Genomic DNA, 25,589 nt, shown 5'->3' with positions numbered 1-25,589 from the left:
TATATAAGAGAAGAGATATCCAAGACAGAATGGTAGTCAGGAATGGCATCCAATTAGACAATAGATTGGTCGTTCCTTATAATGTTGATCTAATTGTTAAACACCCAGCTCATGGTAGTATTAAAGTTTGTAGTTGATCTAGAGCTATAAAATATTTATTCAAGTACATAAATAAAGAACCAAATAAAACACAAATTGTCTTGGAAAGTACTAACTCAACTACAAAGCAAGATCAACAAGCAAGTATAAATGAAATTGAAGAAATCAAAACATATTTAGATTTCAGATATTTATCAACATATGAAGCATGTTGAAGAATTTTTGCATTTCCAATGCACCATCGAGAATCTCTATTCATAAATCAACAATCTATTTACCAAATGAGCAAAACATATTTTTTAATGACCATGACAAATTATCTACAATAATTCATAGGCCTGATGCTACAAAAGCTATGTTTACAGAATGGATGGTTTATAACGAAATGAATAAAAATGGCAGACATTTAATTTATGTTGATTTTCCAACAAAATTTGTGTGGTATAAACAATAGATGAAATGGAAAAAAAGACAACAAAGAAGATGTATCGAAAGAATAAGTTATGTACACCCTAAAGTTGGAGAACTATATTATAGGCATATGTTATTAAATGTTGTCAAATGAGCTACTAGTTATGAACACATTAGAACAATTAATGGTATCACATATCAAACGTGTGAAAGAGCATGTCAAGTATTAAGATTACTAGGAATTGACTAAGAATGAAATGATGATTTCTTACAAGCTTCTGAATGGGCTTCAAATGAACAATTAAGACAACTATTTGTTACTATAATAATATTTTGTGAAGTAACAAATTCATTAACACTTTAAGAAAATACCCAAAAATTATTTTCAAATAGCATAAAATATAAGTTGAAACATGCATTTGGACGTCTAAAATATTCAATTCCGGAAGGTCATTTGAAGAGTTATATCTTAATTGCTCTCGAAGATATTTTCAATAAAAATTCTAGTTCATTAACTGATTTTAAATTACCCATGCCAACAAACATAAATTTACATTTAGAGGACAATCGATTAATACATGAAGAAATGAATTATAACTTTGTTGAGCTTTAGTGATTACATTTTTACATTTCCAATCAATCTCACAATTAAATTAGGAGCTAATGAAAATTTATCGATGTGTCAAACAATCAATTGATAATGAAGAAGGACACGTGATATTTTTCTATGGCCATGGAGGCACAAACAAAACATTTTTGTGGACCACCATTATTTCTGCAATTCGATCAATAAGTAAAATTATTCTTGCTATAGCTTCTTCTGGTTTTGAATCTTTACTATTACTAGGTGGTAGAACAAGCTCACTCTAGTTTCAAAATACCTCTTACTATTAACTACTCCTCCACATGTCAAACAAAAAAAAAAGAACTTAACTCGCTAGATTGATTCAAGCATGTACTTTGATTGTTTGGGATGGAGCTCTTATGATTCATAGATATTGGTTTGAAGCTTTAAACAAAAGTTTAAGTGATATCATGCATGATGATTCTTCTGAGAATAATTTTAAACTTTTTAGAGGAAAAACAGTATTAGAAACTTCAAACAAATTTTTACCTATTGTTGAAAGTGGCACAAAGATAAATATCATTAATGCAACTATAAGACTTAATGTAAAATCTTTCATCTAAAAACTAGTATGAGATTAAAACAAGATAATTTAGATGAACAATCAAGGAATGAAATTGAGGCATTTGGACAATGGTTAGTAAATATAAACGATGAAAATTCAAAAACAACTATACATGAAAATGATGATTCATATTTGGTTAAACTACCTAATGATTTAGTACTTCCATACACAAATGATCCAATAAAAAATATTGTGATAGCAATTTATGATGATTTCGAGAAGTATTATACCGATTCTACATATTTGAAAACAAGAGTTGTTGACCTCTTATGATGAAGCAGTTGATTTAATAAATGCATATATGCTTAGCTTGGTAACAGAAGAAAGAAAGACATATAATGGTAGTGATAAAATTTCACATTCAACAGATTGAATGTCAGAGCCTGAATCACTTTACCCAACAAAATTCTTAAACTCACTTAAATTTCTTGGTACATCTGATCATATTCTCAATCTTAAAATAGGTTATGTGATTATGTTATTGAGAAATATAAACCAAATTTCTAGATTATGCAGCGGCATTAAACTGGTCATTACACAATTGGCCTCAAACATTATAAAAGGCAAAATTATATCTAGTATACATGTAAATAATAAATACTATATTCCTAAAATAGTATTAGTAATAAAACATCAAAAATGGCCTTTTACTTTTAATAGAAAACAGCTTCCAATTAGATTATGCTACGATATTCGTCATGACCCAAACCCAAGGGTTTGTGATCGATCACGAGCCCAACAAATAAGCCCACTAAACCCGAGCAAGCCTCAAAGTTCACAACCATATAACTCAAAGCCAAGGGATTCCATAATCAAATATTCACAATAAAACCAAATATATTACATTATCCCTGGCATATAATTCATACAAATATTTATAAGCCATACATTGGCCATTCAAGGCAAGTTCGCTCATACCAACCCTTATACAATTTCATATGGCATAACATGCCTACATACATAACCACAACCAACCCTATGTGGAAGCTTGTGATGAATTCAGCGGAGTGAAAACATCAAAATGAGACCTATCAGATGCTAAAGTTCTATCGTGGAATGACCTTTACCACATAACTCTGTGGCCTATTTATTTGCACATGGTATACAAAGGGGTGAGTACTATACTACTGAGTGAATGGTACTATTTAATAAAATTATACATATATATATATAATCACATAATAAATATTGCACTCCCCATGCAACCATGTAATCTAACAAACATCTCCAAACATAGGGCATATCATTATCCCTAAAACTTCCAATGTAAGGGCATGTCATCATCCTCAATGTCTTCAAAGATCGTTACACATATCATTAAGGTTACCCTCGAAGCCAATCAAATTTATTCAAATCATTCTCCACAGCACATTCTAGTCGCCAGAGTATCACATCGTATTCATATCATATTTATCTAAGCCTCTCCATGGCTATCTCACATCATATGCAAATTAAATCAACGAGTGGTCCTTCCTTGGACATAGTCAAGTTATCCTCAATGACCAACCGGTAGAAAATCAAATCACACTCAAGGCAAAGTCGCTGGCGAAGAAATAAATCACGCATGTGTCGAAGCAACGGGGGGAGAATCAAATCACGCTCAGAGCCAAAGCAACTAGCAGAGAATCAAATCATCAACCAGAGTAATCTCCCAACATCGACATCATCTAGAGTAATCTCAACGGATGGCATCAAAGCATTGTAGGCAGGAATCACAGATGGGATTAATTCCATTGTCCCTACTTACCACCATTCCTACAAACACACACATAGTCATAAGGGGATGAAACTTTACTCCACCAAAAATCAAATCAACATCCGGAATTCATTCCTCCAACGGAAACACAACTGTATAAATAAGGCCATCATGCCTTTGCCATTTACATTTCCTCATCAAATCTCAATTCACATTTATCGAGCTTTAATCGTCTTTAGGCTCAGTCAGATTTCTAAGTGTCTCTAAATCTCCAAGGCATCATTTAATCAAATTGTCTGAACATATCATTCACCTAGGGTAATTTACTCCAAAGGATTCATCATAGCCTTTAGACATCCCAGTCTAGACACACACAACATAGGTCACCCATGTGGTTCACGTCATAGCACGCAATCACATAAGATTCGCCTATATACATATACACATTTATAGTCCTCTTGCCTAGGTTCATTCATCTAGGTAAACATATTTCATTCAATATCATGGCAGCGTATTTATCATGTGTCATGCATTACATGCATTTTATTTAAACTCACTCACAGTGACAAATTGGAGGTAATCCTACCACCGAGCTCAAATTTAGCCTCCAACCGTCCCCTAACTCACCAATGTGTCCAATTACTTTGTTTCCCCCTTAGAACACATCAAACGTCCAATTATTAGTTAAATCCTAGCTTTTGAAAAAAATGCCAACTTTTTCACAATTAACCAAATCTTAGCAATCCAATCATTTAAGCTCAAATTCTTCATTAACGAGTTAAACCCATACCTTAAAAGCTAGATTGCATGAGTTTTATCTCTAAATTCTCCAATCCAAACAAAGAGGGAAAATTACCAAATTTGAAAAAAATTAGATTTTAACGTTATTAACCGATTAAATTAAAAAATAATCGATAAAAACATTAAATCTTACCTCCAAGATGGTTTCCCAAGCTCCAAATAGCCTTAAATGCATCTAAAAATCAATTTAGGGGTTAAGGTTTTGAGTTTTCTAGAGAGAGAAAGGGAGAGAAAAAGTTGAGAAAGAAATAAGGCAGAATGGCTCAAAACTCCTTTTTATTTTTACCTTTGCTCAGTGATGTATAGATACATTGCCAAATGTATGGATACATCTGTCCTAATTTTGAGTAAATGTATTGATACATGTCAGGCAGAATGATCTTGGGTATTCTCTGCTTCAAATGTATTAATACATTGGGACAATGTATCGATACATGTTCATCAACTTCCATATCGATTGATACATCTTTAAATATATCAATAGAATTTCTCCAAAATACCCCATATTGCTCTTCTTACCAAAAATGTATCGATACATGGGGAAATGTATCAATACAATGTTCCCAGTAGGTAGTTTTAAGCGTCCAAAACTTCTAAAATCTAAGTTGAACACTCCAAAATCATTCCTTATTAGCATCGTACTTCAAATCATTCATTTAATTAATCCCATACACATAAATCCACAAACATAACATCAACTTAAATCAAAACCTCGAACTATAGGATTTATCACATATTTCCTCAAAATTTGCCTAAATGTCCATTTACCTACATATATATCCTCCAACACTTGTTATACATAACATATCATTCATTAACTTAATTTACATCGGAAATTGAGGATGTTACAATATTACTATACACTAAAGTCAAGGTCAAACACTTGATAAAATTGGTTTATATTTACCTAAACCAATTTTCAGACATGGTCAACTATATTTTGCTCTTTCAAGAGTTATTTCACATCAAGGATTAAAAATTTTGATCATAGATAATGATGGATAACCTTTAAATGAGACAATAATTATTATATACAAAGAAATATTTTATAATTTACCTTCAAGTATATACCATAACTTTTAAACATTTATTTCTTCATTTATTATAACACTCTTTTCTCTATTAACTTTTGTTTTTGTCTAGTAGTTCATCTTTATTTTATTAATTTACATTTTCTACCTTTACTTCGATGCATTTGTTTCAATTAATCTAAACCTCAATAATGATTTCCCATTTTCTTACAACAGCATGATCCAACAATTCAATGAAGCATTATCTTTTATACACTTTCGAACAAGAAGATCAGCCGAAGATGAAAGTATTACATTTTATTAACCAACAACTTCTTCACAATCAAAAATATCTCTAAGCTATGACTTTTAAGTTATTCAAATACAGTTAAATAATTTTGTCTTATCCAATACAATGCTCACAAGTTTTTCAATATGGCATACTTTATTCGTTTTCAAAAGCATACTATATCATTTACCATGGATATTGAATATTACATTCTTCTTGACCATTAATATATATTTTAATGTAAATAATTTAGTTGATTGTGTTATTCGGATGACATCACCTACATAATTAAAGTTAATAAATTAACAATTTGTTCAACTATATTTTTTAATAATATTAAATAGATAATTAAACTTCTATTCAAAATTATGATAAACTTTCATATAATATTTTAAACAATGTTCACAAATTATCGATCTCTCAATACAATGCGTAGGAAACATTATAGTATCTAAAGTAAAGGAACTTGCTGTGGTATAAATCGGTGAATGACTTCTTTGGGCCCACATTGACCTAACCCAACCCAACCCAACCCAACAGAAAGGCCGAAACTGATAAAAGGCTCAAAATCTCACCCATCTCAGTCGTGCCTGATTTGACGGGAATCTTAAAAAAAAACGTTAAAACTCCAAGTAACCATCACATCTCCAAATCAAATAAAATTAGAAACAACAACAATAATAATAATAAGACTCTTTCAATTTTCAAATTCAAACTTCCCAAGACTGCTTCTTCCTTCTCCAACGCTCTTCATTTCTTTCTAGAAGTACCATCACCCTAACAGACAATCTTTTACCAATTTACCATTTGAAAATATTCCTCAAAGAAGCCAATTATGTACGTGATAAAGAGAGATGGGCGTCAAGAACCAGTTCATTTCGACAAGCTCACCGCCACATCGAAGAAGCTAAGTTACAGGCTAAGCAAAGACCACTGTGACCCGGTGCTTGTGGCTCAGAAGGTCTATACTGGGATTCACCAAGATGTAACTACAACGCAGCTTGCTGAGTAAGCCGCTGAAACCGCTGCTGCTTCGACTGCTAACCACCCTGATTATGATTTGGTCAGTTTTTTTCTTTTTCTTTTTTTGGTTTTGGCATCTACGTTCAAATGGACTTGATGGGCTTCTTTTTCTTTCTTCATTGTGTTTTCTTTTGCTGTGAAATAATTTTTCCCTTTGAATTTGATAATTCAATATAACGTGGTACGATTTTTAATGTATTGAATAAAGCAATTTTTTGTCCAGTAAACTTAAAAAGTGTTCTTAATGCGCTTGTGTGTATGTGTTCGACTGACGTTGAGGAACAGTTGGAGGCAAGAATAGCTGTTTCCGATCTGCATAAAAGTACTAAGAAGTCGTTTTCAGAGACGTGAGTTTGTTAGTTGTAACTCTATGTCATAAGGTTCTCTTTATCTGTTTTAGCGGTTTTATATCTGAAACAAAGCTGCCAATGGATGGTTTTGGTGCAGGATTCAAATCATGTATAATTACGTAAACAAGAAGTCTGGAAAGGTGGTTCCTCTTATTGCTGATGATGTTTATGAAATAATAATGAAGGTAATACCTTCTTTTCAGCAATTCTTTCCACTCTTGTCAATTGACATATTTTATTGGCCAAACTATCTATAACATCTGTAACTTAGGAAGGTCATTTACATAAATTTTTTTTTAGTACATTTAGATTGATATGCCAAGATTAGTTGATTCCTTATTTTATTTTAACTTCTGCAATGATCCACAATGCTTTTTATGTCTCTTTGATGCCTTGGTTGAACGGTATGGGCGTGATTAATGTTAGTGATTGTCTTACATTTATTGCAGAATGCTGCTCGGCTGGACAGTGAGATCATATATGACAGAGATTTTGAATATGATTATTTTGGCTTCAAAACCCTCGAAAGTCCTTACCTACTTAAAATGGATGGCAAAGTTGTTGAAAGGCCACAACAGATGTTGATGAGGTTGCTGTTGGTATCCATAAAGTTGATATTGACTCTGCTATCAAAACATACCATTGGATGTCTCAGTGCAGGTTCACTCATGCTACTCCAACCTTTTTAATGCAGGAACTCCGCAGCCTCAAGTATGATCTTGTTATGTTACTTCTTATCTGTTTGTTAATCAACAATTGTTGCCTTTGTTCTTTTTAAATTTACCCATGTAGTTCTCTTTTAACATAGCATTTGAGTATCTGTTTCCTACTCTGTATGAAGGATGACAATATTGACGGCATATATGATGCTTTGAAGGAATGTGCTGTTGTTAGCAAATCAGCTGGAGGAATTGGTCTTTCCATTCATAATATACATGCAACAGGAAGTTATGTTTGTGAAGAAAATGGGACTTCCAATGGAATAATTCCCATGCTCCGAGTATTTAATGATACTGCTCACTATGTAGACCAAGGGGGTGGTAAAAGAAAAGGTATCTACACATAGTTTCATTCTCCTATGTAATTTGTTTATCCTATAATTTTTGTTCTTAATCTTATTCCAATCATGTATGAATCTGATGAATAATGTGAGTATAGTTCCATTTTATATGCATGCAAAATCATGTCTAGTTTATGGTTAAAAGTTGCTGGGTGCTGCTGTATTTTGATGTGAACTTTTATTTCCTCAATTTAGGTGTTTTCGCTATGTATTTAGAACCATGGCGTGCTGATATCTTTGAGTTTCTAGATCTCAGAAAGAACCATGGAAAGGTACTGTTGAATGTACTCATATGCTAACCTATAATACTGCCTCATATATTTTTCCTTATTCACTTTTATGGTAAGTTATGAGAATTCTGCTTATTTTTACCGAAAGCTTCTAGTTTTAATACGTTAACTCTTGTTCTTTCTTGCAGGAAGAATGTCGGGCTCAAGATCTATTTTATGCTCTTTGGGTTCCTGACCTTTTCATGGAAAGGGTTCAAGGTGATGGAAAATGGTCCTTGTTCTGCCCTTCTGAAGCTCATGGTCTAGCTGATTGTTGGGGTGAAGAGTTTAAAAGATGGTATACCCAATATGAGAAGGAGGTAATGAGACTATTTTCCTTATCGGTCAAGATATTAGCCTTCACATTGTTGGTTGATGGTTATATCCGTTTTTTTTTGTGAACTCGGGGCAAGACAAGAATGCTTATCCCTGCGATGAAACTATGGTTTGAGATTCTGAATTCCCAAATTGAAACAGGGACTCCTTATATGCTTTTCAAGGTATTCATTTTTTTTTCTTTTTATGTATTAATTTTAAACCTTATATTTTTTCCAAGATATCTTCGTTTTTTGATGGAGGCTCATTACAATAATTCGTGGTTTGAAATCTTTGTTTTTTTGTCCCTTATATCATAGTTTTGCATGCACAGGACTCTTGCAACAGGAAAAGTAACCAGCAGAATCTATGCACTATCAAAGTCCTCCAATCTATAGCACTATCAAAGTCCTCCAATCTATGCACTGAGGTTATTGAGTTCTCAAGGCCAGCAGAAACTGCAGTGTGCAATCTGGCATCTATTGCCCTGCCCAGATTTGTCAGGGAAAAGGTAGGCCTTTTAGATCTTTTTTGTTGTCAAATAATTCTTGATAGTGTATGATTGACTTTTTGTTTCGTTTAGGGGCTTCCTTTGGAGTCACGCTCATCAAAGCTTGTTGGAAGTAGAGGTTGGAAGAAAAGATATTTTGATTTTGAAAAATTAGCAGAGGTATTTTACTGTTGATGCTCTGTGTACAAAAAGTGATTGTCACATATAAAAACAAAATAAGAAGCACGTGGATGCATATTTGTTTCACTGGGCTTGTCTATAAATGTTACAATTTAAACATCAAACTTTTATTTGCTGTCTCCTTGTAAAGTATTTCTTCCTCTATGTCAGGAATATTTGGACTTTTGAAATGGCCTTTTTTTCTCTGATAGGTTTCCACAACTGTTACTACAAATCTCAACAAAGTCATTGATGTCAATTATTACCCAACTGAAAGTGCAAGGAGGTCAAATGCACTTCATAGACCCATTGGTATTGGAGTTCAGGGTCTGGCTGATGCCTTCATCCTGCTTGGCATGCCATTTGATTCTCCAGAGGTTGCTCTAATTTATTTGATTTGTTTTTACTAATTGATTTAGCTTAATTTAAATCTTGCTTTGTTGAATACAGGCTCAACTGCTAAATAAGGATATATTTGAGACCATCTATTACCAGGCATTGAAAGCTTCTTCTCAGTTGGCTGGAAAAGATGGCCCTTACAAAACCTATTGTGGGAGTCCTGTGAGCAAGGTATTTACCTTACATGCAATGCCCAACAGATTTCATGTGGAATGCCCACAGTTTCAGTTGTTCCAAGCAAACTCTGGATGAGTTGCATTTCAGGAAATTTTTTGTCTATAAAATAAGAAGAATCAAATCTCTTAAAATATAATTATTTGATCTTTTTTCATGTAATATGAATAAAAGAAATGTGGCTTCTATGATCGGAAGTGATATTATTAACATCCTGTGATGGTAGACTGGAATTTTTTACCATGTGCTCGACTAATTATTTCCTGTTGTTCCTGGATCATTTCAGTGAGTATAATTATGATAGACATAAATTTAATAGGCAGTACCATGCAATCTTCAATTGTCAAACTTCTGTGATGCATGCCATATTGCCCATAGAAAGAGATATGGAATGAATAAGGACAATGGATTTACAAAGTTGAAGTTCACTTTCGTTCTTTTCATTTAGGGAATACTTCAGGTAGACATGTGGGGTGTAACACCATCACATCACTGGGATTGGGATGGTCTTAGAGAAATGATATCTAAGAATGGAGTGAGAAATTCTCTTCTTCTAGCACCTATGCCAACTGCTTCAACCAGCCAGATTCTTGGCAACAATGAGTGCTTTGAGCCTTATACCTCCAACATCTACAGTCGAAGAGTTCTAAGGTTTTTATGGTTTTTTTTTTTTTTGAAAAGCTTTAAGGTTTTCATGTTTGTAGTGATTTGGCTCTTCTAAACATGACTCATCTGTCTGCAGCTAATCCCCTTTATTTTCAGTGGTGAATTTGTTGTAGTGAACAAGCACCTGCTTCATGATTTGACAGAAATGGGCCTTTGGTGTCATTCTCTTAAGACCAAGATACTTTACCACAATGGCTCAATTTCTAAAACACCAGAAATACCTGATGAGCTGAAAGCCATTTACAAGTACAGATATTTATGGCTCCTATCTATTACTTTTTGAACTGCCGTATAATGCATCATTGTATCATTCTATGATAGTATTGGCATCTAATACCAGGACAGTGTGGGAGATCAAGCAAAAGACCCCGGTTGACATGGCTGTTGATCGGGGATGCTATATAGATCAGAGTCACAGTTTGAATATTCACATGGAGCAACCTGATCCTGGAAAGCTTACTTCCTTGCATTTCTATGCTTGGTCCAAGGTTTCATTTCTTTATGAAAAGTTTTGAAATTTAAAATTTACAATTGTGAATGGCCTAAAAAAACAGAAATTTACAATTATTTTAGGAGAGTCCCAATAGTTGATTTGACATTTTTATTGCAAATTAGTTAATGAGGTTTCTGCTGTTGTTTCATTCCATAATTTAATGCATTGCGGAAATTCTACTTTTTCAAATTTGATACTTATAAAACAATATTCATCTTTTAATTCCTCTCTTGTCTGTTTTCTTGTAGATAACATCCATTCTCATCTTTTTTCCTCTAGGGTCTCAAAACAGGGATGTATTATCTGTGAACACGTGCTGCAGCAGATGCCATCAATTTACTGTTGATACTTCTGTTCTTAGCAATATAATTCTCTCTCTCCTCTAATGTTTCATCTTATAGGGGATTGGATCTGGCATTCCAATATGAAGTCATCAAAGATAAGTCATGCGAAAATAATGTAGCAACTTGAAAGGAACCTGTTATATGACACTTCAAATATAATATTTTGGATTTATCTTTTTCCTTTTCTTATTTTTCTTTTCTTTTATCATTTCGTGCTAGATTTAAAGAAATATTTATACCTTAAATCAAGTTATAACAATAAAGAATTCTCTTCTTTTATATAACTGTCAATAGCATCTACTTTGTAGCTTCTATATATATTATTGACATGACATTTTGGTAAATTTGTGGTAAAATACAGGAAAACGATAACAAGGTAAGCAATGATGTCAATGCCTATATGGCACAGACTTTATGTTCATTGCAAAATGGAGGAGTGTTCATGGCTTGTGGAAGTTAGAATTCCTTTTTGTCAGATATTTTTAGTGAAAATCTTATTGACAGATGAGAGCAGTGGCAGTTTACTCTTGAGCATCAATCACCTTCGAAATGGAAATAAAGAGATAAAGATAGTGTAAGTATAGATCTGACCATCTTAAAACTACAGGATAGTCAAGCATGTTTTATCCATATAGCGTTTTGGCATGAGCTCTTAGGTGGCTTCTGTTCACAAGGGTGTTGTGAATTAGCAAGCATGCAAAGTTCATAGTCTTTGGTAAATGTTTGTAGAAGAAAATTTGCATTATATTGTATAAAAGTCTCTGTTGTTTTCTGCTGATGCTTGTTTAATCTGATGGTCACATGCACCATTAATGTTGTTGTTGATCTCTCTTGTGTATATAAGTTTATCTATAGTCCTTGGATGAGGTTTGAACCACCTTTCTTGGCCTTGATTTAGGAATTTTTGTAGACCAATATAACATATACTGTCTTGAACAGTTGGCGATAATGCAATCTTCTGATCGAGGTTCATTTGTAAGGAAAAGCTGTAATAGTTGTCTAGAGAAATTTTCTCTTTTTCATTTTGTTTGATTTTTGATGTTAAGGAGGAGTCATGTTTAATCTTTTATCAAACATGTAAATTTTTAAGATGAGTTTTGGACCTAAAATCAGTTGGCAATAGGTGTGGACGACCTCGTGTGTGATTTATTTTATCATGGCTTAACAGTCCCCCTCCCGTGTAGAGATAATGACCACATTATGTGGCTTAAATTTCACGCGAAAGGATAACAAACTTATCATCCGGCTTAGGCATAGCAAGCCTATCGTGCAGGGGTCAATAAACAAGGGCAGCTCTTTCTATGATAGTTAAATTTGAAAACCCATTGATAATGGATGTAGAGTCCCTCCTTATTTTCAAGTGTCTAGGATAACCGGAATTTAATCAGTGTTTGATTTATTTTACAACCACTTAAATGTTCTTTAATAGAGACCTAATTAATGCATTGTACACTTTGTGAATTGCCAGCCATTTCAAGCACTATTGCAAATGAATTGAGCTTCATTATAAAATCATTTGATGAAATCTTCTAAGTGATGCTTGTTCATAATGAACACCGCCAAATTTGAAAATCCTTCGAGGAGAACTAGGTTTGGAAAGGTTTACTGAAAATAGTGCATTGCATTTAGCGTTGATTATTTTTATTTGACTTTGACATTACCTGGATGAAAACAAAAGCGGAGACGTTTTTTTATTTGCCATGCTGTGAGACATGGATATCGTTCTTTGCTGAAAGTCAACTAAATAGAATGGTCTTGAGATGAACATTGGTTTTTAGGTAGATTTTGTTTTTGTTGGTTTGGAAATTTTCTCCGCACCGGCGCCTCTTTCTATTGGACTCAAACAAGCAAGTGGCATTCATTGACGATCATATATAGTTTCTTTCTATTTTTATTTTCCTATCTCTGGGTTTTGCTTCTATAGAGAATCATGTTTCTGCCAGTCTGATGATTGGACATTGCTAGCATAGTGGATATATACTGAGTTTGATGCGGAGAATGACTTGATAGTGACAGCACCTGGCAGTAGATTATTGATATGCGGCGCTGATAAGAAATCAGCCATTAACTTTAGATGTTTTTGGACTACTTTCTGATAAGCACTCTCTTTGTAGCCTTTCCACTGTAGGCAAAACTGGTAAAGTTAGTATAGGGATTGCTTCAAGATATTTGTACATTATTATCGTGACCCACTTTAAATCATGCTAATTAGAAGAAATTCATGTGAAAGCAGTTTAAATATTCTAAATGAAGACCAGCTGAGAGGACCTCATGCTGAGGAAAACTTAATCATATGCTGGTAGCTGCTAATTCGTTCTCTTTGTTCAGTAAGAAGCTGAAAATGCTGTTAAATCAAATGAGTTGGTTCTACTCGTGATCCATGATTAGATTCAACTGTTGAAGCCGCCAATTGTAGAGGCTTACCTAGTTGCTTTCTTAGTTTGTTCACAGGAAAGAAAACGTATGCTCTAATCTGACCGTAGGAGCTTCTAAAATTCTGAAATGGCAGGTTGCAGGTTTACTGTAGCTGAAATTGCATTTAAAGTGGTGCTTGTTTTCACTCTCCGGACTGTTTTAGCTTCTATCTCCAGATGAAAAGGACTTTGAGAGGCATTTCTTTTTGACTCTGCCATTGGTGTTATTATTTGCTCTGCTTATTGGTTACGCTGTTTATTTCTAGTCCAAAGGGAAAGGTAAGGAACTTCCCTACGTTTGCACCCATTTGATTCCATTGGTCCAAGTGCACCGCATCCAGGACAAGACAAGAACAGATGTTCGACTTTCTGCTTGGAGCACGCATGTTAGTCGTTTCAGTACTTTGAAGGAATCATCGAAGAAACCTGCAAGAATTTCGGAGTTATTACATGGCAATTAGAAGATATCGCCAGCACGAAAGATGAGGACAAACAAGAAAGAGTCCAACTTCAAAAAGTTGGAAGTGCTTTGATTGCCAAGTCATTTTCAGGACACAAGTGTTGGAGCTTATCTTTGCAATCTTGATTTCATTACCGTGCTCTTTGGCCAGGATGTTGTAAAAGTGAACCCTTTTTCTGCCAGGATTTCGGGAGTTAAACAACCTTAAAACCTTGTGTAGATGCGCGCGGGGCATGCGTTTCAACTTTGTGAAAAGTTTGACAAATAGACAAGCCAATGGAAGCCACCGCCGGACAATCATACTTTTGACTGGGGGCTATGCTCTCACGCTGATCCTGAACCACTTTCACACTGAAGCTGGCTATGGATGGAAGTGCCCAAGTGAGGTTTTCACAATCATTTGCTTGCAAAACAAAAAAAACGTTTTAACGGAATGTTTCTATTCCTGGATGGCCCAGAGAGCTGAATGCCAATTGCCAGAGCCTCAGGCCTGGGTGGAATGGTGAATGAGTGTATAGCATCTCTCACCAAAAGATGAACATCGCGGTATTAAAAAAAAAAACAAAACAAAACAAAAAACAAATAGGTGGGGTTGACAGTGAGAGGCCGGTGACTGAATTGATGAAAATGTTTAGATGCAACGAACTTGAACACAAGGGATACACATCGCAAGTGCCAGAAGCGGCTTATGGTGATCTATTAAGTCATTGCAAATTTGACTCTTCCAAGGTTTTTTTCTCTTTCTTTAGCTTCACTTTTGGTCCAACTAAAAAACTGGTTGCACCGTCCATGCTGAGCTGCAAACCAAAGGTCCTTATCAGATAGATTGTTCATGGTCACGAGGAAGAAAGGCCACACCCTCAAATCAGCACATGCTCTTCTCTTTTCTGTGTATATGAGATTTGGCTAACGGCGCTGGAAGATCTTATCTTTGACATTTTGAGTTCAAAAATCGTTTTCTACAGGATCAAGACTGGACTACTTGTCAAAGTACCTGCTAGTTTGATTTAACCTGGCAACATATACTTTGTTTTAATTCGTAAAAAGAGAATTCATTTTAACTTTTGCCTACGTGTACATACTACTGAATTACATGTTCAGATGTTATTGATTTATATGCTCCGATAGAATTGATAAAGACTTATTAAGCATTTAGGAAAATTGGGTTAGAAAATATATATCCATATTTGAGCCTTAATACTTTTGTACTAAAAATAGAGGAGAGAAAAGCATCAATGAGTTAAGAGTATCTCCGTACCAATTTTGACATTTGCTCAGGATTGTATATAGGTATATATATATATATATATATATATATATATATATATATATTGTCTCATTTCTTTATAAAATTGGAGATGTTGAGATTGAATTTAGACATTGTATAGAGAGAGAGAGAGTTTCATTATCTAAATGACCATGGAACATATGTAATTTTTAAAAAGTGGTTATATATGAATATAGGTGTCCATGGGCTGTTGAGTTTGATTGACACCTCTAAAATCAAATTCGGTTAGACTTGATTATTTAAATTTATTATCAAAATATAAAAAATATAAATAATTTAAACATTTTTAAACATATTTTAAAATTCAAATAATTTTTATTAATATAATAATATAACGAAATAAGTTGAGTCAAAATGGAGTCTTAAAAATCTTATCTAAGATGCTACCAAAGTCGGATCAAACCAATGGACCTGATGTCTTTGGACAAGTCAAAATGTTTTTTATGTTAATTAAAAATTGTGATGAAAAAAATAAGGTTTGTACGTGTTTGGCTTTATCATGATAAAGGGACGGGACAAGATAAACTGTCTATTAAAAAACCCATCCTGACAGAAATAAAATTGAATAAATGCATAGAAAACATAAAGAAAAATTAAAGAATTGTCTGACGTTGATTTTGCTTCATAATATTCACGTTCAATCCCAAAATTAAACAACTTAGAAGCCTACGTTTTGATCAAAACAAGTTGTTTATTGTAAATTCCATATCTGCTTTAACCAATATTGTGTTTGTGGCCAAAGTCCAAGAGCCACGCAATCAAACAGAATTCCAAATGCAATTGCCTTAATCGAAGCAACTTATCAATTGGTCTTTTTTCTTTGTTTGTTTCTTATAAAGAAAATATGAAGAACTTCAGTTTATCAAGCATTTTGTTGCGGACCACTGACGTCGGCAAATACTTTCTTTTTGTTCTCGAAAGTAGGATGGGGCATGTCATAGTAGGATTTTCTAGTAAGGGATTGGATGATGTTCCTCTATTAGGATTTGCCCATTTGTTGTATATCCTTGATGGATTAATCCACGCAATCATATTTATGGGCAACATTAACTGTTAGAATTGTTTTGGGTGAAGTAGTTTTTTACATTGTCGGACATAAAAATAATTAAAAAATAAAATTAAAAAAAAAAAAATATTTGAAAGGTTTTAAAACTATTTAATAAAATTTAAATAAGGCGACCCCAACCTTTTAAGGTTTCCAGTTCAACCGTTTTGTGAGGAGGGATTTCCCGTAAGCCAAGCCAAGCAAACATGGTTGTGAATACTTCCAAGAAGGAGAGGAAAATTCAAATAAGGTATTATTATTCTTTTGCGTTCAATCAAATTTATTTATTTTAATTTTAAATTAAATAAATATATAAATAGCGATTAATTAATTATTATTAGTTAAAATGTTATTTGTCATGTTATAATCATGTGATATTAAAATGAAAGATAAAATTGTAAATGATCATATCATCATATCACGTATCCATTCATTATGATATATTAACATATCATATCAATATCTTGTAATATAAAATAATAAGTAATATTATAATTAATAATAATTATTTAATTATTAATTATAAGACCTTATTTAGCTGAAAATAAACATATAAAAACTTGATTGGGCGTAACGAAAGAATAAAAATTTATTTTAATTTTTTTAAATAGTTTACCAATTTTTTTAAGTATTATATCAAATAAAAAATAAATCAAAACAAAACTTTTAATAACATAAATAAATTGCAATATTTTATTTGCACTTAGACATTATACTAGCTGTCAAGATTAAATAAATAAATAAATAAATACTACTAAATAGATTGGTCCATCCAATGTACCATCGGCAAAACCAGCTACAGTTGGTTTTAGTCCACGTTTGTATTTGATTGAGTGCCGATCTTATGGTGTAAAGATGAGTTAAATAATATATAGAAAGATAATTAAATTTCCCATCCACCTCAAATTAATGCACGCATCTACTCCCAATTTAAAGCACTAATCGATTACTTTCCCTTTTTGTAACTTTGGCCTTGTGTTTCACACTACTTTCTTGTAAGAAATTATCAGGAAAGTTCATCCGTAACCTAAAAGCCATAGAGAAGAGAACGTTGGAATCTCACTTTTGGAAAGTAATCCCCATCCCCCATTATCAATTCAAAATTCGAGCTTCTGAATTCAACATCTACTTGAAGCTAACTTCTATGAGGCTTTAGTTCATCTCATCAGTGACAAATTTTATTTATGTATTCTTTTAGTTCACAATGCAAAGCGTGATGCACGGAAAATGGGGGGCCATTTAACCTACACATTTATTTATTTTATTGTATATTTGGAATATTCTTGATATGGATAACTGATTTATACCCATCCAGATGTCTGTATTCTTTCATCGAAATCGAACTATACTGTTAAAAAAGAATTTAATGGGCTAAAGCTTTTGACACCTTTTAAATCCGAGAAATGAAAAAAAAATTAAAAAATCATAACCAATGCATTGTTGAGAAGAATTAAATTATGAATCATATCATATTAATAATTCGATATAATTGTATCATGCTATAAGTGTATTATATTTGTCGGTGGATGTATTGAGTAGCAAGTTAAATGAAGTATGAATTGCTAGGAGTCGCTATAAGTGCTGATGGCAAGGAAGTTAAGGATGCTGCTGGAAATCCACCATGGGTGCGGTGTTGCTTGATATCTCATTACCTCAAGTGCTGTGAGATCTGTTACACCAAGCTTGTTGGTCAACGAGTTTGACTGCAATGGATTGGTATCCAGAGGAACTCTCACTCCGTAAATTACTTCTATTATCAACTACATTACGGAGGATTCTGTAAATATAATATTATTTTGCCTGAATTTAAAAGAAAAAATAAGCATTTGTCATTAAAAAAAAAGAAAGAAGGTATACACATTCTCCCCTCTCCGTTCAAAATATGGGTTCTTCTTTTCCTTTGAAACAGTAAATATAAAGGTCGAATTACGACAAATGCCCCATGGGGATAGAACTAAGGGGAATTTGATTACACGTGGAGCTGAGTATGATTTCAACCATCTTTTCCCCCAATTAACACGATTTGCTTTATTATAGCTTATACGATTTAATCATTCTTTGTTTATTGTTGTCCCTCGTGGGATTGGCATGTGTCCACGTTTTGGGCCTCTTTATTAACTCATCCTTGTGCCATTTCCTGGCTTTTTGTGTTTTGAGTGTCTCATCTTCACTTCCAAGTCTTTGAACCTGACCCCATTTAGGCCATTCGGGCCACCTACCTCCAAGCCAAGTCCCTTTCCCCAGTCAACTTTGATTCATTTAACTATTATTTCTTCTTTTGACTGAGATTTTGATAACTTGTTTTTTCTAATTAAATTAAATTTTTGCTAATGAAATATTGTCTCTATGATAACGAAGAGATTTTGAAACTTTTAAGTCTCAAATTCAAATTTCATCAAATGTGAATTTAATCTAATTTTCTGTTAACTTGTTTAATTAATTTATTCACTATTGATTTATTTTAATAAATATAATATGTGCTTATATGTAAAAATTATTTGAATGTAACTGAACTTAATATGTGAAAATTGTATGAGGAGTGATAGCTTTTGTTAGCTCCTTGCATGCGGAACTAGCAAGTAATTATCAAAATACGTACGGCTCCACGGCAGGAGGAAAGTATAGTCTTAGCTATATATTTCCCCTTCTCTGTAGGCGGCTGACATTTGGAATGGTTCCTCGGCCGCATGGGAAGAACAGTTGTGATCGCAGCATGAAATGTATTTTGATTCCATTGAAAAGGTAGGGATGTGAGGAATTTATGGGAGCTGTTAGAGTTCACCAAAGCTTACTCCTTCAAAGGGATGCATTCAATGATTTGAATACAAAAGTGTTTGTATACTTGACGTGAGATTACCAAGAGCATCATTGAAATGATAAAAAGTATGTAGTGTTCCTTTTCCGTGAAGATGTAGTTTTGAGTTAAAATTCTTCTTCTCTTATATTAATGAAATAAGATCAAACCCACACATAGCACACATGTATTAAAAAAAATTAAATATTGTAAGAATTAAAAATCAACAATCACTAAAATGAATAATATTATGAAGAAATTGTGAGAGATTATTTTTCTCATAAGCTCAATTTTAAAATATTATTTTTCATAATTTTAATTATTTTTAATCAATTTTTGACATGATTTGATAATAATGCCTTTTAAACAATTTCAAAAAAATTAAAACGGTTTCGGTTTTCTATATCCCGCCATCTAGACAAAATTTTAAAATTAAATCCCGATTTTTCTCTTTTACCAAATATTGTCTATCTCATCATCTAACTCTTTCTCACTATCCCAAAAGGCAGAAATGATATCAATGTATGTGTTTTAAATTTTTAGATTTATTGGTTCTGTAAGAAAGCAAATCAATTAATTATTAGGTATTACAGTATTGGTTTTTAGACATTATGTCATTGATTTTTAAATATTATTAAACTGATTTTTAAATATTACGTGACTTAATCATTGCGTCTTTTATTTTTAGGCATTACATAATTGGTTTTTAGGCATTGCCTGATTAAGTTGTAGGCACTGTGTGACTGACTTTTAAGCAGTACCTATGTCACACAATGCTTAAAAACTAATTACGCAATGTCTTAGTAACTAGTCACCCAATGCCTTACTAACTAATCACGCAATACTCTATTAACCAATCACGTAATACTTAAAAATTAGTTACGTAATGCTTAAAAATTAGTTACATAATATTTAAAAACTAATCACGCAATGTCCAAAAACTGATTACATAATGCTTAAAAACAACTAAAACTACTGAATTCTGTTTAACAAAATCAATAACTTCAAATAACACACCATACTCTATTTAACAATATAATCAATGAATATGTCTACTTAGTTAAAAATGCTCAAAATGTTTAAAAGTTTTTCTTTACATAGCAAAAATTACTCCAAAATACTTACAATGCTCAAAACGCTCAAAGGTTTTTCTTCATGTATCAAAAACTACTCCAAAACGCTGAAAATACTTAAAAGTTTTTCTTTCCGATAAGAAATATTCTAGAGATGAATGGTCTAACGAGAAAAGCTCAAAAAATATGAGTCGGTTTGAAGCACGGATCTAAACATATGGTCGGTTTCATTAACGGTAATTTTATCCAAAATTAATTTCTCTTGATTAAAAATAATTAAAATTATAAGAAGGATTATTTCCAAGAACACCTTATTTATGAAGATATTTTTGAAAAGAACCCTAATATTATTATACGTATATATTAACATTAACTATAATATAATTAAGGAAAAAAGGTTAAATAATAAATCAAATAAATTAATTAATAAACCTTGGACTAGGCACACTTGTGGTAGGATTTGAACGTGAAATCTAAAACTCTTAACATGTAAAAAAATTACTGTTAATTAATTAATAAATTAATAAATGTTCAAATATCTTTACTCAAATCAAGTTGTTATGAAAAATCCCCTATCAAATAAGCAAGAGATTTAGAATAATACATTGATTTTCGGAATTAGTGAATACGCTTTTTGAAAAAAAATAATAATATCTCATAGAGTGATACATTATTTTTTCCTTTTTTTTTTTAATGAGAGAAATGAGAACTCAAATTAAAGTTTTAAGTAGAGAACGCATGTATTAATCATTTGATCAAATAGTTAATCGTTATAAGTGATTTTGGAAAGAATGATAAAGTAACATCAGATGCAATAACTTTTAACTGAAGAGTTTGAATCCAAACAAAATGCAAAAATCCAATATGGTGGGTCACTTGTTTTTCATTTTTTTGTGGAAAAGAATTTTAGCATAATTTTTGAGCAAGACCCATCAAAATAATAATATTCTGAGCCCACCACTGAGAGAGAGAGAGCTAGACTGCATGCTTTCGTTATTTGTTCCGTTCCCTTTGGTCAATCAGCCGACAGCGAGGAGCTATCTCCTATATGCGACAAAAATAACGACTGACTTTAATTAATTAGCTTCTCACGACGCAAACCAACAGGAAATAAATAATCTACTCATTAAACCTCTGCGTGTTCAACATGAAACAAATTAGCAAGTATAATCCTTTCCTAGTGGATATAAAGGTTAAAAAAAAAGAAACCATAAGGATATTATTGGAGGGAAGAGTGATCAAAATTCAAAGCAAACCAAGCTGATCACATGGGAGGTTGAGGCCATAGGGATTTAAGGTAGTAAGAATAGGAATGAATTAATCATAACTGAACTCTTTAAAGTTGAGTTATTTTGGATATTATGTTAAATTTTTTAGCTGGGTATTTAATTTAAAAGTATTTATCAATAAGTGGAGAAGTATTTATTATATTTATATGTTCAAGATACTTTTAATTTAGTTAATGTGAAATTTCTTTTATCACTATTTTAATACTCTTTTACCTTTACGTGCATAGACCATGACATATCATGAAGAATGAAAATAAGATATGCTCGGATACCATTAAGAGCTGAATAAACCCAAATGTATTATTCTGTCAATAATGTACAGCTTACTTTGGATCCCGTCAAGAATTAAATGAAGTAAAAGATTAGCAGGCAAATATCTCAAAAAGAAGTAAAGATTAAATAATTGTCTGCTGGTTAGGTTTGTCTATGACTTCTTCCAGGATGATGAGCAAATGGTCTAAGAATCTTTAATGAGCATTTATCTTAAAGATAAGGTGGTGGTTCTAGAATTAATGTTAGCCATATCAAATTCCAATTGTTCTCTCTGATTTTATGTCGAGAACTTTTCCTTTACATGTGTATAAGATGTATATAATGTTAGATTATCATGTTTATTGATTTGATTATATTTTTTATTTGTGATTTTTGCCAATAAATTATTAACTAATGCAGCCCTATTAGAATTGTTCACGTGCAGAAAAAGTAGAAGGCTGGGTGGTGGAATTAAACAGCTTAAAAATGAAAAGTGGATAATGAATGCTTTGTTGGTCTGTGATATGAGCATGTGCAAAAAAGAGAAAAGTTTAAACATGCTTAGTCCTCCATGAAAGCAGGCTGCAATAACCTTCTCTTTTCCATTTTTTCTCCGCCCGTGGGTGCAAAAACATTCTATGATCTAATGAGATCTTAACTCGTGCAATATTGTAAATATTAATCTTAATTTATCGTTTAATCTTTTGGAATAAAAGTTGATTGACCAATATTTTTTTAATATTTCTTTCTCATATGATTTAAACTACACCATAGGAACAGCACAATCTTACATTATGAATCTCACCTCTTTGTCCACAAATTTGAACCTGATACCATTTTTTACATATATTTACTTGCGTTAAGTTTTGCCCCACTATAACAAAAATGATATTGAACTTAAGGATAAGCATGTAAAGATTTAGGGTTACTCGTGAATCGCCTTGGATTGATGAATTTAGGTTGATTTTAAGATAGTCTTGTGACATGATGGGTGTTCATAGGCCAAATTATTTAGGATTGACCTGTTTTTAATCACTCATAATTCTAAAAACTTATCTACTTGCCTTCAATCGAAAGATCAGATCCTAGGATGTAGATTTTTGTTTTTTTTTTTCGGATTAGAAGGCTAAATTGTAAAACTTGAATCCATAAAAGAGTATAAAGATATTGATTATTATGCTCAAGAGTTATTTAAAATGTTTATATCCAATACAAATAATAAATGAATAAAAAAAACTACCAACAATAGTGAACAAAATGGTAATATTTTAAAAAAAATAAAACCAACAATAAATCAATTATAATGTGAAAGTATGAATTTTCTTGTAGTATTCATAGATTCAGTAAATATTTGATTGTAGTTTACATTAATAATAATAATAAATATTATTATTTTAATTAATTTTTTTAAAAAAATAAAATTTTTTTATTAATTTAAGACTACACCAGACAACAGTATCGATCTTAAAAGCAATCATATAAACGGATCGACGATCCAAAATTTTTAGAATCAACTTTACATAAATGGATTACGGGTATGACTTCAAGACCGTATATCCAAACCATACTCAACCCTGCTTGAACCTACTGACTAAATGAATCAAGCAATATTAATTATAGTCTAGTATTTGTTACATGTCATTATAAAAACAAGAAAGAAACTCAAAATTTGTGGTTTTAACTATTTTAATTCTTTCTTACAAAATCATTGCTGATAATTAATTAATGTGTAAAGAAATCTATATATACATATAGCAATGAAAAGATTAAGAAAGGGGTCGAATGTAAGGGAGCTGGCCGTTTAAATCATCTAGATTTCACCCTGTTTATGTCAAATGTAAATCAATTCTTATAAGGAATTTCCTTGAGAAAACAACAAAAATAAATTCGTTCCTATGTAGATGTGGGAAAGTTCCAAGAGTTTTCCCCTATTTCTTTCTTCATCAGCCTCACAACGGCGTACAAGTGCAAAGTGTGGAAAATTAGTACATCATCATGAATACCAGAACAAACCAAAGGTCATCAGAGTGCCAAACGATTTTCCCAAGAGTTGTAACTTTTCATACGTACGGGTCTTCAGCCGTGTTAATACCCATTAATATGTGTTCCATTCTTCTTTCTAGAAAGAGAACCATTCAAGAGGGTTCCTTAAACAAATTTAAATTCCAAAATTATTTTTAATTTAAATAAAAAAACCATTAATATGATTATAATTATCATCGTCATCCTTTATCTTATGATGATGATGCTTTATATACGGCTCATCATTAGTACACGAAAAACAACAAAACTTAAATTAAAATTTTTCTATAAATTAACTCTCAAATCCCAGCTATTATAACATCCTAACGTACTATTTGTTTCTGTATATTGTCCAAAACAGTGATAGAACAGCAATGTAATTAATAAGTGATGGAAATTTACCAAGTTCACAAGCACATGTAATTAAAACATTGAGAAATATTATGCAGCTTTTGAATGGAGAGTTGAAAAAGAAACTTATTTTATTTTATATAGTTGTCTGTAAATTCAATAATTGCAATCACAATCAGAATTAAATATTGTGCTTTATATGAAAAATCACTGAATAAAGTAATCAGTCAAATCAACTAATAAATCAACATGTGTCACGCATTTAGGAGTATATGCGTTATTCAAATTTATAAACAATGCTGTTCATAATATTATATATCACTAATAATTTGTATGTTTGTGACATCTCTTTGTTTAATAATTATAATTTAGTGAATAGAATTAATTAAACCTGAGACCTCAGATTATTTGTTTAATTTTGTTAATAAATTTATAACTAAACATAAATTAACTTATAATTTAAGGTTTTTGCACTCAAGGATGGTGTATAGAATTTAAAAAAAAATCAAATCAACAATGAGTTGATTGCATCAATTAGTTCATTTATCTGTATAGTAAAAAATTCTAAATGTAATTACTGATGAGTTATGACTCTCTTTTTGCTCACATATCTTGAAATGGAGAATGGAACAAGTTGTTTATTCTGATATTTTTCTTAAGAAAAGAATAATAACAGTTAAAGTTATTTTTTATGCGAGTGTCAGAGTTATATGCAATTTTAATTTGATACCTCGTACCAACAATTAAGAATTGAATTAGCCATAAGAACACGTAAAACAGCTCCGAAAAAGGCGAGAATTGTAGGTGTAGGTGTAGGTGTTAGGGAAGGGCGTTCGGGGACATTAGGCCAATTTGAGGGGCCCTATCCCCTACTCAGCTACTTTTACCTACTACTTTCCACGTATACGATTCTAAAGTGTTGACCGACGGTTCTGACATCAACCTCCCCAAAATCTCCTGTCTTTATCCCCTTCTCATGCCAAATGCACCCCATTGGGTCCCCCATAGATCTAACCCCTCACACTCAAACCTCAGTACAGACAACCTTCACCGAACTGCAATAAGGAAAATGAGCAAACTCTTGCCCAACTTAAGTTTCTCTTAAAGCTGAAACATTAGGGTAGTTCAGCCAAACTTTTACAGTTATTCATAATATAATATATATATATAACACAAAAGCAAATGATGATTTCACTTTTCAATTACATAAAAAAAAAGAAAATACCCAATTTTATTATATACCATCTTCGTATTATTTGGAAGCAATGGATTGTTCGACTGCAAGACACAATAATACTGGCTAGAAAAGGAAATGGAAGAACAGAAGCGGCCTTGGTTCAAT

General features: G+C 32.2%; 1 long non-coding RNA gene and 2 pseudogenes across 2 annotated transcripts; 2 read left to right on the top strand and 1 right to left on the bottom strand.

Annotated features, from left to right (window-relative positions):
• The first annotated feature begins 2,073 nt into the window (after positions 1–2,073).
• LOC149527168 (uncharacterized) lies at positions 2,074–5,202 on the top strand (annotated as a pseudogene).
• An 882-nt stretch (positions 5,203–6,084) lies between these two features.
• Positions 6,085–12,035, top strand: LOC110416759 (ribonucleoside-diphosphate reductase large subunit-like; annotated as a pseudogene). Its single transcript, XR_016351230.1, has 17 exons — positions 6,085–6,559; positions 6,805–6,866; positions 6,967–7,054; positions 7,319–7,580; positions 7,678–7,921; positions 8,125–8,201; positions 8,348–8,518; positions 8,612–8,698; positions 8,848–9,024; positions 9,097–9,183; positions 9,396–9,560; positions 9,634–9,753; positions 10,205–10,407; positions 10,519–10,668; positions 10,763–10,910; positions 11,195–11,278; positions 11,619–12,035. The product of XR_016351230.1 is annotated as a ribonucleoside-diphosphate reductase large subunit-like (transcript).
• Positions 12,036–13,390: 1,355 nt separating this feature from the next.
• Positions 13,391–15,319, bottom strand: LOC110416760 (uncharacterized). Its single transcript, XR_016351231.1, has 2 exons — positions 14,211–15,319; positions 13,391–14,099 (listed from the first exon to the last, which is right to left on the bottom strand). It is a non-coding gene; the product is annotated as an uncharacterized LOC110416760 (long non-coding RNA).
• Between the last annotated feature and the right edge of the window lie 10,270 nt (positions 15,320–25,589).

Source organism: Theobroma umbraticum, unplaced genomic scaffold, assembly GCF_002168275.2.
Source record: "Theobroma umbraticum cultivar Fairchild unplaced genomic scaffold, ASM216827v3 scaffold_51.0, whole genome shotgun sequence".
In the NCBI taxonomy this organism is placed as follows: Eukaryota; Viridiplantae; Streptophyta; class Magnoliopsida; order Malvales; family Malvaceae; genus Theobroma; species Theobroma umbraticum.
The sequence above is the reverse complement of the archived record's forward strand: the minus strand, read 5'-3'. Positions and strand labels throughout refer to the sequence as shown.